The sequence below is a fragment of the Rousettus aegyptiacus genome, unplaced genomic scaffold, assembly GCF_014176215.1.
Source record: "Rousettus aegyptiacus isolate mRouAeg1 unplaced genomic scaffold, mRouAeg1.p scaffold_m13_p_13, whole genome shotgun sequence".
Taxonomy (NCBI): domain Eukaryota; kingdom Metazoa; phylum Chordata; class Mammalia; order Chiroptera; family Pteropodidae; genus Rousettus; species Rousettus aegyptiacus.
Window position 1 is genome coordinate 2645878 of NW_023416288.1, and position 17113 is coordinate 2662990.

The 17113-nt window shown below is 36.6% G+C and overlaps 1 non-coding gene across 1 annotated transcript; it reads right to left on the reverse strand.

The window, feature by feature from the left end:
• Positions 1 to 4560: 4560 nt before the first annotated feature.
• LOC118610819 lies at positions 4561 to 4679 on the reverse strand. The gene has a single exon (XR_004954108.1). It is a non-coding gene; the product is annotated as a 5S ribosomal RNA (ribosomal RNA).
• Between the last annotated feature and the right edge of the window lie 12434 nt (positions 4680 to 17113).

Here is a 17113-nt window from a genome sequence, read left to right on the forward strand (position 1 = left end):
TTAAAAAAAAAATGTTTTATGCCTCTGAGAATTACGTATGTACATATACATTATTTATTATTTATGCATACATGTGCATATGTATATGTTTTATATATTTTAAAATGTATATACCCATAAGAATTATAAAAATTTCTGTTGCAAACCGAAGACTACTTTTCAGTATATCAAAAAATTCAAGAGATTATTTTGATTTTCTTATATACTATTATTATTTTTTTATAAAAGACAGTTCATATTTTGTTAATCTATTATTTCTTCCTTTGACTTGCTTTTCTTTTTGTTTAAGTACATCATTTTATAATTATTTCAGTGACAGTATTAGAATGAGAAAAGTTTTATAACTTGAAAGTGTTCATTTAAGGATAAAAAAACAGAAGCACTACTTTACAAAGCAGATACATTTTGGAGCATATTACTAGTGGGAATAATATAATGATCAAAAGTCCATATAAATTTATGAAGAATTCAGGGAAATACCCAGTAAGAGATCTCAAACTTAAAATCTGTAAATGTGGCTAACCTTTTGAGGTAAAGTCATTGTAAATATTCTATGTAAAGTCCTTGCTGCCACTGTTACAATAAATATTCTAGCTAGCAAAATGAGTCATTTTTCTCAACTTGCACGGCACTTTAAGAATTTCACATCTTGTCTATGGCCATGGCACCCTGAATGTGCCTGATCTCGGAAGCTAAGCAGAGTCAGGCCTGGTTAGTACTTGGATGAGAGATCATCTAGGAAGACCAGGTGCTGAGGCATTTAAAAAAAAAAAAAAAAAAAAAAGAATTTCACAATTTGTCTTTAAACTTTACTTCTGGTTGAATTAATACTTCTATTAATAACTGCCTATCACTGACACTATGTGTTAAGCCCTGTGCTAGGTGCCTGTCACATATTATCTTTATTCTTTACGAAACCACAAAAACCCCACGAGGCAAGTATTGAAGTGTCATGTTACAGAGGAGGAGACTAAACCTAGAAGGATTAAATTACTTGTCCTCAATCACTGCTAAGGCGTGGCAAAGCTGGATGGGAAATCAGTTGGCCTTCTATACAGATCAGGTTTCTGACACAGTGTTGAATTCAATATGATTGTTTAAATGATACTGTCTTCCTAATTTTAATTTCCATTATCATTTTATTATAAATATACTTAGGCTATAAACTTATTAAATAGTTAACACAGTATGGACTTAAAAATGAACAGAGTCACAACTATTTACAGAAACTCATCTGAATTTATTTACTCATTTTGACAAAAAGTTTAAGCTTAACTGCACACGGAAATGTTATTGGAATTTTGGTACTTTTTTATTAAAAACCTCTTTTGAGTAAATAATGTCTTCAGCTTTCACATATAAAAGTAGGGGAAAAGGACAAGTTGTGTTTTGGGCTGTAATATTAATGAACCTTGTTTAAATGACGGATATGACTATTCTAAATAATGAAGTCATTTAATTCATTTAACCCATTAAAATACCCTTAGCAAAACAAACAAACAAACAAACAAACAAACAAAACGTAGAGGGTTAGGGGGAGAGTGAAGTGGGTAAAGAAGATCAAACATATGGTAGCTGAAGGAAACTGGACTTTGGGTGGTAAACACACAATAGAATATACAGATGCCAAAAAAAAAGAATATACAAATGTCAGATTATAATATACAACTGAAAATTATATAATTGTATTAACCAATGTTACCCCAATAAACTTAATTTTTTAAAAAATGTAATATGTAAAAATTTTATCAGTTCAAAGTGTTTCTCTCATTTATTGATAGGAAACATTAAATAAAGAGAACTTCTAAATAGACTCTTTCTAAGTTGCCGAAATGTAAAGCTTTCTGTGATATGTATCCTTTAGAAGACGTTTCTTACCTCTTAGGTTAGTAAACAGATATTTACTGAAGATGCACAGTTGCAGAGTCACACCAATATAATCGAAATATACAATAAAGAATAGATTTTTGCTTAGTCAAAGGGCTGACAAAATAGAAGTAGGAAAAAGAAAGTAAACAATTAGTAAATAGACAATTAGTGTAAAAAAATAATGCCACTTTAAAATGGAGTTGGAGCTGCCATCCCAGAGGAACTACCTTGTACATCTTGTGCCTCGAACCTGTGGAATGTTAAAACTGGGCAAAATTGCCTATGTACTGGGCATAAAGCAACATTATATCCCAAATAACTGTTTTTGAAGATAATAAGAAAGCAGATATTATGACTATCAGACTGATGACTACTAGACTGAGAATTAAAAACTTTCTGTAGAATAAACATCACTATGTTATGTTATCTGCACCAATAAAAATGCCTTTCTTCTATTGGTATAATTATTCCCTTCTCTTTCTCATAAATACCTCTTGTCTTTGTCTCCTAATCAGAACTCAGAACACTATTTGGGCTTATGCCTGAATCAATGCTTCCTGAACAGCTATTTCTCCCTCTCTACTCTGTCTGTGTCTGTCTGTCTGTCTGTCTGTCTCTCTCTCTCTGTCTCTCTCTCTGTCTCTCTGTCTCTGTCTCTGTCTCTCTCTCTCCTCTAAAGTAAATGCTTATTGTCTCTCACTTTGAAAGGCCTTTTATTTTTAGGTTAACAGGATAAAGAAATAGAAAATTAGGTTAATAGTGATTTCTCAGAATGCGACATAGAATTAGGGTTGTGATAGTAGACTTATGAAAGACAAACCTGAAGAACAGCACTTGACATTTGTCTTTCCCTCTGTTCTCAAATATTCTTCTCAAAGACCCAAAAGACCTCTCCAACCATGGGGCCCTTTATTAGTTTTCTAGGTCTGCTATAACAAACTGGGCAGCTTAAAACAACAGAAATATATTCCCTCACAGGTCTGGAGGCTAGAAGTCTGAAATCAAGGTGTCTCCAGTGCCATGCTCCCTCTGAAGGCTCTAGGGAAAGACCCTTCCTTATCTCTTCCTGGTGGTTACCCACACTCTTGGCATTTCTTGGCTTGTTATGCACTAATCAGTCTCTGCCTTCGTTGTCACAAGGACTTCTTCCCAATAATGTGTTGGTCCCATAATTTATGTAATAATTGAATAAAAATAAGTAATGCCATAGTGAGAGTGATTTGTCCAAATGTTGTTTATTGTTGCAGTACAGTATCAAAAAATGTTTGACTATTAGGTTGCTTGTTAAAATGTACATCCCTTGGTTCCCAGCTTGAACCAACTGAACAAGGTTGGGCTAGGAAATGAGAAATTGCATTTGAAGCTAAGCACTGTGTTTCTAATATACGTTAAAGTTCAAGTCTGAGCCAGGGATGGTAAACTCAAATGCTTTTAGGAACTAAGAAAATTATACTGATCATATAATGCTGATTACCAATATATACAAATATATAGCTGTTACCATGTGCTCAGCACTTTACGTATATGGACTCATTTAATCCTCTCAATAACTCATTGACATGTTTACTATTATAACCTCCATTTTACACATGAGGAAAATGTAGCACAGAGAGAATAAATAACTTGTCCAAGAGCACAAAGTGGTGGAGCCAGAATTAAAACCCAGAGCAATCTGGCTCTACTATCTGTACTGAATGTCATTGTGTCAAGCAAACTTGGTGAGGTTTCTGGCAAACCAAAGAACGTATTGACAGATTTTATGTTTTTAGCAGAAGATGAAAATCTATATTCATTTACATAAAATATTTTAATATTTGAATGTAGATAACAAAATAATTTTAACTATGCCTCATCATGAACTGTGTGGATCAACAAAACATGTCAGCATGACTAGAGCATATGATTGTCAAACCACCATGTACAGCAACCTCTGCCTTATCATTTTTCCCTACCCAAAGGAAGCTCGCATCCCACAGCTTCTAGCCTAGTTTTTACAATGGAGAGTTTTAAGTTTTAATTTCTGATGATGTCTTATTGTATAACCCTCAGGTGAAGTGTTTGTAATTTTCTAGATGATTACTTTTAATGGTCTAATATGAGAAATTGCAAACATATGCTAAAGACTTTTTTTTCTTTACTCCTATGTACCCATTACTTAGCTTCAACATTCTTATTCACCCATGGTCAATTTTGTTTCATCTATATTCCTACCCATGTCTATCCCCACCACTGGATAATTTCTAAGCAAATCTTAGACACTATATGATTTCATCCATAAATTTAAAAGGACTTCTTGAGATAAAATGTCTCAACTCAAAGAAATGACTTTCTAATGGTGAAGTCTCTGTATGCAATGGAGTAGAAGATATTTAAATTAGGAGCCTTTAATGGATTTTTTAAATAAGAGCCTTAAAATCTTACCATTTAAGTAACTACCTCAGTTCTCTGGAGATACAATAGTACGTTGAGTTCTTCAGAGAAAGCATATTGTAGGAAGACTGTGGGTGAGATTGAAGAGAGAGAGGCATTGTTTACTTTATATATGTGAAAACCTAAAGGCTAGGGCTTGAAGGCAGGAGAAGACAATAAGGGAAGAAAGGAGAAGTCGGGTGAAAACCCAACTTAAAGTAATTTAAATAATGAGATTTATTATTATTATTATTATTATCATCATCATTATTATTATTTTTATGCCTACAGCACCTGGTCTTCCTAGGTGGTCTCCCATCCAAGTACTAACCAGGCCCAACTCTGCTTAGCTTCTGAGATCAGATGGAATCAGGCATGTTCAGGGTGGCATGGCCATAGACAAGATTTATTATTATATATAATAACAAAACTAGAGGTAAGCAGTTTCAGAGTTGGTTAATTGAGTAGCTCAATTACGTTGTCAAAACCCAGTGTCCTTCCCCAGTCCCCCCTGCCATCCTCAGCATGTTCCATTTTTATATACTTCTCTTAGCTCACATCAGGGTTACCAGGTATCATGATATGTTATAGAAAGAAAAAATTCATGTCTTCTTTTGCCTTTTTTGGTGGGTCTTTGGATTGATTCTCTCAATACCCACTCATCTATTATTTGGAGGGTCTAGAAAGCTAAACACCATATTTTCCAGATTCCTTGGCAGCTAGAATTCTGGCTATGGATCAGGTCCTGCTAAGTAGGTGTAGTACAGAGAAGTAAAAGTTGGAAATGAAATGGAAATCTACTTCTTGTGCCTGAGATGTTTAAGGTGATAAGTGTTTATAATGGGATCTCAAGTCTAATCACTAGTTTCATGAGTGCGAGGCAGTTGTGGCAGCTTCCTAATCTTTGAATTGTAGCTGCAACGATGTGATGTCGAACCAAAGTTCAGTGTCGGCCTCTGACACCTGCTCTCCCGGACCTTTCATTGCTTTCCATGGACCTTATTTTCTGTATTAAGGCTGTATTAAATGTTTGCTATATTTAGAGAGATTTCTATTCTTAAAACAATTGCTGCCTGATAAACATTTTTTTTTTTTAAGGCCAAAGAAACCTTTTCCAAAAGCCCTCCAGAAGACATCCCTTCATGTCTCTTTGAGAACTAGGTCTCATGCTTGCCCCTAAGGGACCACCATGATTTGCTCCTAAAATGTGGTCTGGGAAGTCCCAGAGATCCTTTTAGATAGTCTATTTTTCATATTTTCCTTTTCATTCTCATTCTCTCAGGAATGAACAGTGGAGTCTTCCAGCGGCTATGTGAGATGTGATGGCAATGGATTGAATGCAGAAGCAGATATGAGAGTCTGTCTTCTGTTAAGTCAGACATTGAGAGAGATTTGCAAAAATGTAAAACAGTGCTACTCTTCTAAATACACATTTTATTTTGGAAAATATTGTGTGTGTGTGTTTTTCATTAAATTGTTATTTAAATTAACATATAGTGGGGATATTATTATTATTTTAAAATAAATTAATACATAAATATTTTCTGGTTTTCATTTCTAATATGAGTAATGATACATAACACAAAAGTTCTTTGAAGTTCTCAACTGTTTTTTTAAGAGTGTCAAGAGATGTTCTCAAACATTTTAGTTTCAGGACCACTGGCTTAGATTAATCGAAATGTACTCAAATCATGGAGGGATAGTTGACACAGAAACAAAAAATAGAGCTCTGCCAGCGAGGAGGAAAAGGAAAATGGGTAAATGTCCAATGATGTCTGCTACTGGAGGGAGTTGTTTTGGATCTGGTGTTCAACAATTCAGTTAAACTCTGAGAGTACCCAGAATTACTGCAGACCCTACAGCATAAGGGCTCAGTACCACAAGCCTGTAGCTCTCCCGGTCTGCCACGCCCTCGCTTAAATACCTTTACAAGTCCTGAAGAGACCACCTACGCTTCTGACTGACTGCCTATAAGTCAGGCTTCCCACAAACCCCTCCTCAGGTTCAAAAATTTTCTAGAACAGCTCACAGAGCTTAGAAAGGCATTTTATTGTTTTATCATAAAGGATATAACTCAGAAACAGCCAAATATAAGAGACACATAGGGTGAGGTATTGGATGGTGAGGTGGACAGAGCTTCCATGCCCTCTCTGGGCACACCTCCACCCAGCATCTTAGTGCTTCACTAGCATGGAAGTTTGAATCTCATTCAAGAGTTTTTATAGAGCTCAATCTCCAGCCCTTCTCTCCTGCCAGAAGGTGAAGGCTAGGGCTGAAAGTTCCAACCTTCTCATCTCTTGGTCTTTCTGGTGACTAGTCTGATCTCGAGGCTACCCAGGGGCACTACCCTTAATTGGCCAAGTGTGATCTTAAGGGGCTTATTATGCATAACGAAAGACACTCCTATTACTCAGGTAATTCCAAAGGTTTAGAAGCTCTGTGGCAAGAACCTGGATCAAAGACCAAATATTTTTGTTATATCTATTTCATAGGGTGGTTTTGAAAAAAAAGTTTTTTTTATGTATTTGAAAGGATTCTTTAAGCCAGAAATTGCAAGATAAATGTAATGTATGTTTCTAGTCTGTTGCTTTGCTCCTTACAGTTGCTCAAAATAAATTGTTCACTGACTGACCTTGTATTATTAGGTGCATTGGCAAGCATACCTCAAATGAAGTCCAACAGGATTTTACACACACACACCTCTATGATAGATTTTTATACAATGACCCAGGTGAATCACAACTCCCTGAATTCATGCCCTTGCGTGGTTGCCTCTCACAATGAATCTGACCTTAGGATTTGCTTAACCCAATCACAATAGTGTGACCCCTAGATCCTATGTAGCTTAGACCTTCACTCTCTTGGGACGTGTCATGTAAAGATAGACTAATGTTGAAGGACTATATGGAGAGAGAGTCCCAGCCTTCCACTCCTTTCAAGGCCCAGGATTTACGAATGGTGTCATCTTGGGCCCTCCAGCTCTAGCTGAACCACTGGAAGGATGCAGCAGCATGAGTGAGCTCAGATGAGCCCAGAAGAAAAACTTCTCAGTGAACCCAGTCAGTTGTGCAAAATAACAAGTCATTATTGTTTTAAGCTACTAATTTTGAGTTGCTTTGTTATACGGTAATAGACAACTGAGGCAAAAATACTCAACTTGTGATGGTCAGATTCTTTAGGTATTAGGTGATTGCATCTAGCATTAGACAAGAAAGGGAAAGAAGAGGGAAAGATTAGGAACTGAAGGAATATTTTAAGAGTCAGAAATAGGAGAGTCTTTTATCACCTTGTATAATGACATGAGAACATGTTGGCTTCCTCTCTGATGACAAGTAGTCCATTTGCTATAAGTCACTGCCTGTGATGAGTCACAAAAACCTACCTTCCATACCCAAAGATTAAATTCCCACTTTATGAATTGTTTTGACTACTCTTTTAATGGTTATACTGTGAAATCAGGACATCACCCTAACATTCCAATATTATATAAAAGTAGATTTATGCAGTTGGAAACTGTGTTGTTCTAGATCCATAAAGACTATTTGATAAACAAATGTATCTTTTGCCTTCACTCTCCTCCTTCCCCCATCCAAATTTTCCTTGCATGAACTTAAGAATGCTAAATGGTAGCCAGCCTCCTATATTAGCATCTTCTAGCAGCTGCTACATTTTTTCTATGGTTAGCTTAAGTCAGGAGCACTGAGTTCCCAGCAGGTGCTCAAAACCCATTGTTTTTTGAGTGTTCAGCAGATATGGATTGTTTGCCTTGGGGTTTGTATAGGTGATTCTAAGACCTCACAGAGGTTTGAGGGAGCACTCTGAAGTCTGAATTACTCTAAGCATAAATCACAAGGGGATTCAATTCTGTTTGGGGTCTCCATTAAAGGTTCTTTTTTTTTTTTTTTTTTTAAAAAATGATTTTTAAATGTTTAAAATTTTTTTCAATTACAATTGACATACAATATTATATTACTTTCAAGTACAACATAGTGATTAGACATTTATATTCTTTGCAAAGTGATCACCCCAATAAATCTAGTACCCATCTGACACCATACATAATTATCACAATATTATTGACTACATTTTCTGTGCTATACTTTACATACTTGTGACTTTTTAAAATTAAAATTATTGGAGTAACACTGGCTAATAAAATCAAATAAGTGTACTATTCAACAACATATTTGTTGCATTGTGTGTTCGCCACCCAAAGTTAAATTTCTTTTTGCCACCAAATATTTAATCCCTTTTACCCCTATCTACCTCCCCCTCCCCCTTCCCTCTGGTAACCACTAATCCACTGTCTGTGTCCACAAGTCTCTGTTTATCTTGTTTGCTTGTTGCTTTCAGTTTTATATCCCACATATGAGTGATAGAGTATGGTTTTCAACTTTTTCTGTTTGACTTATTTCACTTAGCAAGATTATCTCAAGATCCATGCACATTGTTGAGGATGGCAGTATTTCATCTTTTCTTATGGCTGAGTAATAATTCCATTGTATATCTGTACCACATCTTCTTTATCCAATCTATCATAAGACACTTCAATTGCTTTCATGTCCTGGCCACCATGAATAATGCTGCTATGAATATTTGCATATAAATGTTTTCAGCTTTTTGGGTAAATACCCAGAGGAAGAATTGCTGGGTCATATGGTAATTCTATTCTTAGTTTTCTGAGGAACCTTCATACTGTTTCCTACCAGCAGTGTATGAGATTTTCTTTTTCCCCACAGTCTCTCCAACACTTGTCCTGTTCATGATAGTCATTCTAACAGGTATGAGGTGGTATCTCACTGTGGTTTTGATTTGCGTTTTCCCCCTGACTGTTTTTATAACTGGCAATTTCCATTTCTTAATCCCTTCCCCTTTTACACCCATCTTCCCAAACCCCCCACATTGAATTTTAATAAATTTTTACATTATGAGTTTTGACTTGCCCCAAAATGGAAAATAGAAAACTTACTTTCCGAGTCACCTTTCATCTAGGATGCTGGCCATATCTTAAATCCTACTCTACCAACTTGACCTGAACTCTTCACTAAAGGTTCTTAGAGTGGGTTTGAATAATGAAGTTGATATACCAAGCACAAGACTTCCCTTGTTGTGTTGGGTCTGCTCCTGCATCAATCCATTTAGTAGAGAAATTAGTCTTGCAGGGCAATAGAAGCAACCTATGGAAACTGAGACCGATTCATCTAAAGTTGCCCAGTGGAATGGATGCTGGGGTTACTGAGTATCTCCTAGATAGGACTGACTTCAGTTTACATTACTAGTTCCTATTGGTTCAAAAGTACAAAAGAACAGATTTAAACTGTTTAAAATTCTTAGTTATTCAACATCACTTATTATGTGCCAAGCATTGATAGAGGAATTAGGGACACAAAGTCTGTCCTCAAGCAACAGAATCTAGTTTTCCTTAGCGTTGTGATATACGAATTCTGAAATAAGATTAGATTATAATAGTGTGAGGTTTATTGACTTTTATCCTAAATTTTAAAAGTTTTGAGAATCATGTATGAGATCCTGGGAATGTCTTAAAATCAATGCAATTATTGGTACAACAACTCTGGGAAACTTTTGGGCACTATCTGCTAAAAATGAACACATACATACCCTCTGACTTAGCAATTGCATGTCTAGGTATATTATATTTACCAAAAGACATGTACAAGAACACTCATAGCAGCAGTAGTCATAACGGCTCAAACTGGAGACAACCCAATCACTCATTATTGGTAGAATCATGCATCCATTAAGGCCTAGAGAGAAAAGAAAATTTTTTTACTTTTTTAATGCTGTTATATCAGTTACTTTACAACAACAACAACAACACACACACACATATGACATTGTTTGGTTGAGCAGGTACTAGATCTGAAAAAAGGTAAAGGAACACTGAGGTAACAATAATCATGCAGGAATCAACGTCCATACCTAGGACTGGAGATCCAAGTAGACATGGGTTTATGAGACTTCAGAAGCTTAGAGGAGGGAGCCGGAACCCAGGTTTCTGAGGAGGAAGTTTGCCTGGTATTGATTGTCTTTCTAAAGAAATACATGAGACTGGTTGGGGGAGATTATAAATCTTGAGACTTAAACAAACTGCTGCTATCAAGGGCCTGTGCTGAAATGACAGTTCTGCCCCAGGAAGGAGCAAGGCCCCCTCACTTCTCCAGCCTCTCATTCTCTGTCTAGTGCACCCAACTGGCAGGACTAATGAGAGCTCTTCGACAAAGGAAAAATGTTATCTGAGACACAGTTTCCTCATTACAAAACTGAGAATAGAAAGGTTCATTTAGGGTTAAGAGACAATAGTTTAATAAGCGGCACCAATAGATTAAAATAAAAGAGGTATAGTCATACAATGGAAGACTATACAACATATGAAAATATTACTATGCACAGCACTCTACTGTCTCACTAATGCTGAGAAAAAGAAGCCATGTGCAAAAGAGTTCCCAGTGTATGATTCCATTTCCATAAAAAACAAAAACAAAAACAAAAACAAAACAAAACCAGGAAGCACTAATCAGTAGTGTTAAAAGTTAGAAGAGAGGTCACTTGGTGGGAATTAGTGACTAAGGATGGGCGAGGGGGTCTTTTGAGGTACTGATATTAGTCAATATTTTTAAACATAAGTGTTTCCCCTTTATGTTACTCTTGTGATTTTTTCTACCTTTGTGATTTATGCATGTTTCTATGTGTATATTATGTAATGATAAAGGAGTTTAAAAAATAAATACAATTAAACACCAGCTGCTTATAAATGGAAAAGTATATTTTATCTCCATATACAATGCCTAATCCTACCTGCAAATTACAAATATACATTTTGAGGAACTGATTATGAATTATGTTAAAACAGAATACATGTTAGCTGTGAGAAAACAGTATTTAGTTTATTTTCCATATTAGATTTAATATTGGATTCTGAAATCAGTTACAATAAAATAAAAAGGCAAACTCTTATACTCAAATAGTTCAAGTACTTGAGAAATGAGCATTCTATCATGGTTATATCCATGTCTAAATGCATAAAAGAAAGCTGAGCCCAGGGTGGGGAAACTCAGCATCACTTATTATGGTCAGACCATTTAATATATTTAGATATGTGCTGGCATATTAGTCAATATTCTAAATCCATTTTAATATAGCCCTGGGCACATCTTCAGGAATCATTTTTAGATAGCTTATGTAAGAGTCTTATATACAGTAGGTATTTTATTCATAACAAATTTATTAGTATTGATGATTTTCCTCTAGATAATCTGTCTAGTCTACATTCCCTTTTCTTCAGTCTGAATGTTGAGATGAAAATTCCCTTTCAAATCTACTGTTTAGACAATGGTTGAATGAGAGATCTCTAAGGATTCTCACTGGCAAATCAGAGGCACTAAAAGAAGGATGGAATGTCCCCTTGTGGTGGTTTAAAAACATTTCCACACATTCTCTGATAATCCTGCCTTCGAGGGGTTTCATTCCCCTACTTTGAGCATGCGCTATACTTGTTTCTAATAAATAGAATGTGGTGGCAGTGATGAATTGTGACTTCTGGGGGTAGGTCATAAAAGGCCTTGTAGTTTCTTCCTCGCTCTTTCCTGGACCATCCACTCTGGGGGAAGCCAGACACTCAAGCAGCCCTATGGAAAGATCCAGGTGGAGGAAGCGAGGCCTCTTTGAAACAGCCATCAAGGACCTGAGGCCTCCTACTAACAGCCATGTGAGTGAGTGATCTTGGTAACAGATCTTTCAGCCCTACTCCAGCCTTCAGATGACTGCAGCCCCAAGTGACATTTTGGCTCTCCAGCTAAACTGCTCCCAAATTCCTGGACCACAGAAATTGTGAGATAACAAATATTTCTTGTTTTCAGTTGCTATATTTGGGAGAAATTTGTTATACAGCAATAGATAATACATGCATTAATGTACACACACACATATATATATAATAGCTATTGAACACTTATTGAACACTTAGATCCTTCCTTAAGTATTTCACGTGAAATAACTCATATAATCCTCACAACAAACATTTAAGGTAGTTAATATTACTGTGTACATTTTGCAGATCATGAAACTGAGGCACAGAGAAGCTAACTTGCCCAAGGTTACCCAGCTAGCTAATGGCAGAACTAGGTTTGAATCTTGGCTGTCTGGCTCCACTACTCTGTACACTAATTTCTGTGTCACACTGCTGTTATAATGGTGCTAGTGCCACTGAGAATGAGAAACTAACACATTGTAATGAAATAACAAGAGATAGGCTTAAGCTTCATAATAGAAAGTATAGATAGAAACTTTCATAAAAATTTAGAAACCTCGGAGACTCTTCATAAGAGGCTAGGTTCTCATCCACCAAGGGTCCCAAGATGGGACCTCTCAAGTCTGTTTCCAATTCTATGACATACTAAATATACCTTCTAGGATAGTACTTGATTTAGTAGCTCAACTTGGAAATATCAGAGCGCAATTGAATTTACAGCATTCTTTAATTTTCTTTTATATTTGGTAAAAACATGATACATTTGTCTTGAACTCTGTTGTTCTAGGTTAGGAGAAAAAATACATATGTATTGCCCTTTTTACTTTTTTTAGACTGTTACAGAGCCCAAAATATATCCAGTTCTAATACTTTCTCTTCTTAATTATAATATTCACATAATTAATTTGATCAAAGCAGTGATAAATGATAGTAGAATAAAAAAATTAAATTCATACTGCATTATTTTTTTCTTTTTCTGGTATGTCCTTTAAAATGTCATTCTAATATGATGTGTCTTAAAGAAAATTTTAACTTCCACATTGGCAGAGACTAGATCTATAATTTATTATTCTTTCTTTAAGCATCTAACATAGTATATGTAAAGGTGTTTATTGATAATAAGGTTGGCATATTTTAATTCAATAAATTCAAAGCAATTTACAAATATTCTAGGTAGCAAATACAGTTCTACCCTAATGTATAGAAGTGGAAGGACTGACGAGATCACTTTAAGGTCTTTAATTAAGTGTTACCTTCTCAGTGAGGCCCTTCCTAAATGTCTTCCCAAGAGGTTGCTGTTTGCTTTCTGTTTTCTTTTTTCTTTCTCACAGATGTTCTTGCCATCTAGGAAGCATAGTATATATTTCACATATTTAGTTTGTTTATTTTCTGTCTCTGGCAGTGGGATTTAAACCCCATGAGGGCTGGGAGATTTTTATGTGCTTCGTTCACTGCTGTGAACTCAATACCTAGAATAATGCCTATTACATAATAATTATTTGATATATATTTGTTGAATAAATGAATGCAAAAGATCTAACAAACAGATTGGGTAGTGTTTCTCAGCTATTGTAAATAAAAATTCCGATTTATTGAATTTTTTTTTTATCTAGGAAGGTGGATATTAATATTATTACTGTTTTCCAGATGATGTAATTAAGTAACTTGTCCATGGTTGTGCAGAAATTAAGTAGCAGAAATTGGTTTGAATGTTAAGCAAAGTGAAAGAAGACAGTCAAAAAAAGACACATATTGTATGATTGTATTTATATGATCTGTCCAGAATAGACAAGTCTGCAGAGAAAGAAAGGAGATTAGTGGTTGCCTAGGCTTGAGCAGGTGGAAGCTGGGGGAAATTAAGGGTGACTGCTAATGGGTACAGAGTTTCTTTTAGGGGTGACAAAAATGTTTTAAAATCAGAATGTGGTGGAAGTCACACAACCATGTGATTATACTGAAAAGCATTGAATTTTGAACTTTAAACAGGTTAATTTTGTGGTATGTAAGTTATATCTCAATAAAGCTATCAAAAAACCTGGTTTCAAACTCGGATTTCTTTGGCTTTAAAGTTTCTGTTCATCTTGCTAAGACTGGAGAAATCCTTGGTTCTGAAACCCAGTTAGGGAGAGCACAAGGTTTCCTGGAACGTCATGTGCCAGAAAGAATACAGATGCTCAAAAACTGGTTGGGACATGCCCAAAGGACATTGCAAGTGGAAAGTGTCTTCCCTGGTCAAACGTGGGATAATTCAAGAATCAAAAGTTAAAGTGATAGCAATGACTGTCACCGATGCCAAAAACAAAAACAAAAAAACAAGCCAAAAATAATCAGAAAACAAAGGTGTGGCAGGAGAAATGAAAGCTTTCCTCACATAAATATGTCACCTAATTAACATAGATGAAAAAGATGAAATGATAGGATTATAATATTATTCTACAACCACTGTAGTAATAATTGAGTCAGGCAAACATCATCAATGGATGCTAACCCATAGAGTGAAAGATTTTTGGGGAAGGATACTCACACAGTCTCAAAGAGTTACCCCACAGATTACTGTTTAAAAAAATTGAGGTGAAATTCACATTTTAGAAATTAATGATTTTAGAAAAAAAATGATTTTAGAGTGAACAATTTAGCAGCATTTAGTACATTTACAGTGTCACTATCACTGCCTCTATCTAGCTCCAAAACATCTTCCTCACTACAAAATAAAAACCTGTACCCAATAAGCAGTTGCTCTTGATTTCCCCTTTCTCCAGTCATTGGCCTATACCAATCTGCTTTCTGTAGATCTCCTTATTCTGGATATTATAAATAGGATCATAGAGTTTTGTGACCTTCTGTGCCTGGCTTCCTTCACTTAGCACAAGGTTTTTGGTACATGCCACATTGTAGCCTGTACCAAAGCTTCATTCCTTTATATGGCTGGAAAATATTTCATTGTATCACAATTTGTTTATCCATTCATGCGTTGATGGATATTTGGGTTGTTTCTAACCTTTTGACTACTGTGATTCGTGCTGCTCTGAACATTTGTGTACAGATTTGTTTGAGTACTTGCTTTCAGTTCTTTTGGATATATATCTAAGAGTGGAATTGCTAATTCTATGGTTAGTTTCTTGAGGAACTGTGCAACTGGTTTCCACAGTGATTTTCCACAGTGATTGCACCATTTTACATTCCCACCAACAAAATATGAGGATTCCAATGTTTCTACATCCTTGCAAACACTTATTTTCCATTAAAAAAATTATAGTCATCCTAGTAGGTGTGAATTGGTTTTTCATGCACTTTGTATTTTTCTAATGACATTGAACATATTTTCATGCACTTGATTTTTTCTTTGGAGAGATGTCTCTTTCTTGAGTCTTTTGCCTTTTTTTTTTTTTTACACAGGTTACTTTTTCAAATACAAAAGAATTTTTTCACCACGGAAAAATGATTAAATGCAACATCTCTAATAATAGAACAAACTGACTTGATATGGGTATTGACCCCGAAGTACTAAGAAGGGCACAATATCATCTATATTGAGTACCTGATACAATTATTTAACTTGACTCTAACAGAGGACAAAAAGAGGAACATTCTTCAAAAGAGTCAATGTTATAATGGAAAAAAAAAGCAGGGATTATTCTAAAGATGTTTAAAAATAGCTGACAACTAAATGCAATGCATGATCTTTGTGTCCTGGATTGGAAAAAAAAGTCTGCTAAAAAGAGACATTTTGAAATTTTGAATATGGTCTTAGTGTGTTACAGATATAATATTAAATTTCTTTGGAGTGAGGGTGGTATTCTAATTATATAGGAGATAACTTACTGAAATATTTGAGGGTAAAGGGTAACAATGTCTGCAAAAAACTCAATGATTCAGCAAAAACTAAACCAAACCAAACCAAACCCCATCCCCACACATCTACACACAGAGAAAGCAAATGTGGTGAAATGTTAAAAAATGGTGAATAGGGTTTAATATGGGTGTTCATTACAGTTTTCTTTTAACTTTTCCATAGGTTTGATATTTTTGAAAACGAAAAGTTGAGAAAGTAAAAAACTCTTGCAGTCCAAGCAGTGCTTTCTGTTCTTTGGGTTTAGCATCTTTAGAATAAAGACTAGCTACTTTGATCAGTTAAGAATACAGTTGTGTAACTAAAGTGAGAGTAAATGATCAGGATATCTATCAAACATATTTTAATTATTTAAACAAACAAGCAAACATTGCAGTTATTTTGTTTCACTACCAACTTGATCCACACCTTTATTAGAAAGAGTTTGGATCAGTGAGGCCTAAATTTGGATGATTGCTGGGTAAACTGTTGAACTTCTTTGGGACTCGTTGTAAGATGGAGAAGATAACTGCTTGGTGGGATTGTTGCGTTAAACCGTTGTACACGGTATGTATTGAGCTGTGCTTGAATTCATGTGCAAAAGCTTCATCCTACGTTCCATGCTATTTGTAACTCTTCCTTCATTAAACTCTGGCTTAGGTAAAGGTGAGAGATAAGGTGACTTCTCCAAGGTCACACAGCTAGTTAAGGACCCAGGTTGCCCGGCTTTTGGTCCTGTGACCTTTCCACACTCGCCAGAGGGAAGGAAGAGGCGCTCATGGGGATGCAAGGATGTAGAGGAGCAAAGGGGGAGAAGAGGCCGCGCGAAGAGAGGTGGTGTGAGACCCGCGGAGGCGCCTGCCAAGGAAGGGCGCATGGAGAGGCGGGCGACACCACCGGCCGGGGTGTGTAGGGGTGAGGTTGTCATTGGGGAGGGAGGGTCTCGCCGGCCGGGTGCCCAGGGGAGGCGGGAGGCCTGGACCAGCCGCGGGGCCGCCAGAGGCGGAGGCCCCCGCCGCGGGCTAGGGTGGGGAGGCCAAGGGCTGGAGCGGTGATGCTCCTGGTGGGTCGTTTCTGCACAAGCGGGTTGAGCGTGTGGGTGTGGGGTGCGCGGGAGGGGCCCGGCACGGGGGTCCTGACCCCACTGGGCGGGTGGGGGCGGGGCGGAGGCGGGGCCGGGCCGGGGGCGGGTCTTGCTGGGCCCCCCGCGGGAGCGGCGGCAGCGACAGCGGCGGCGC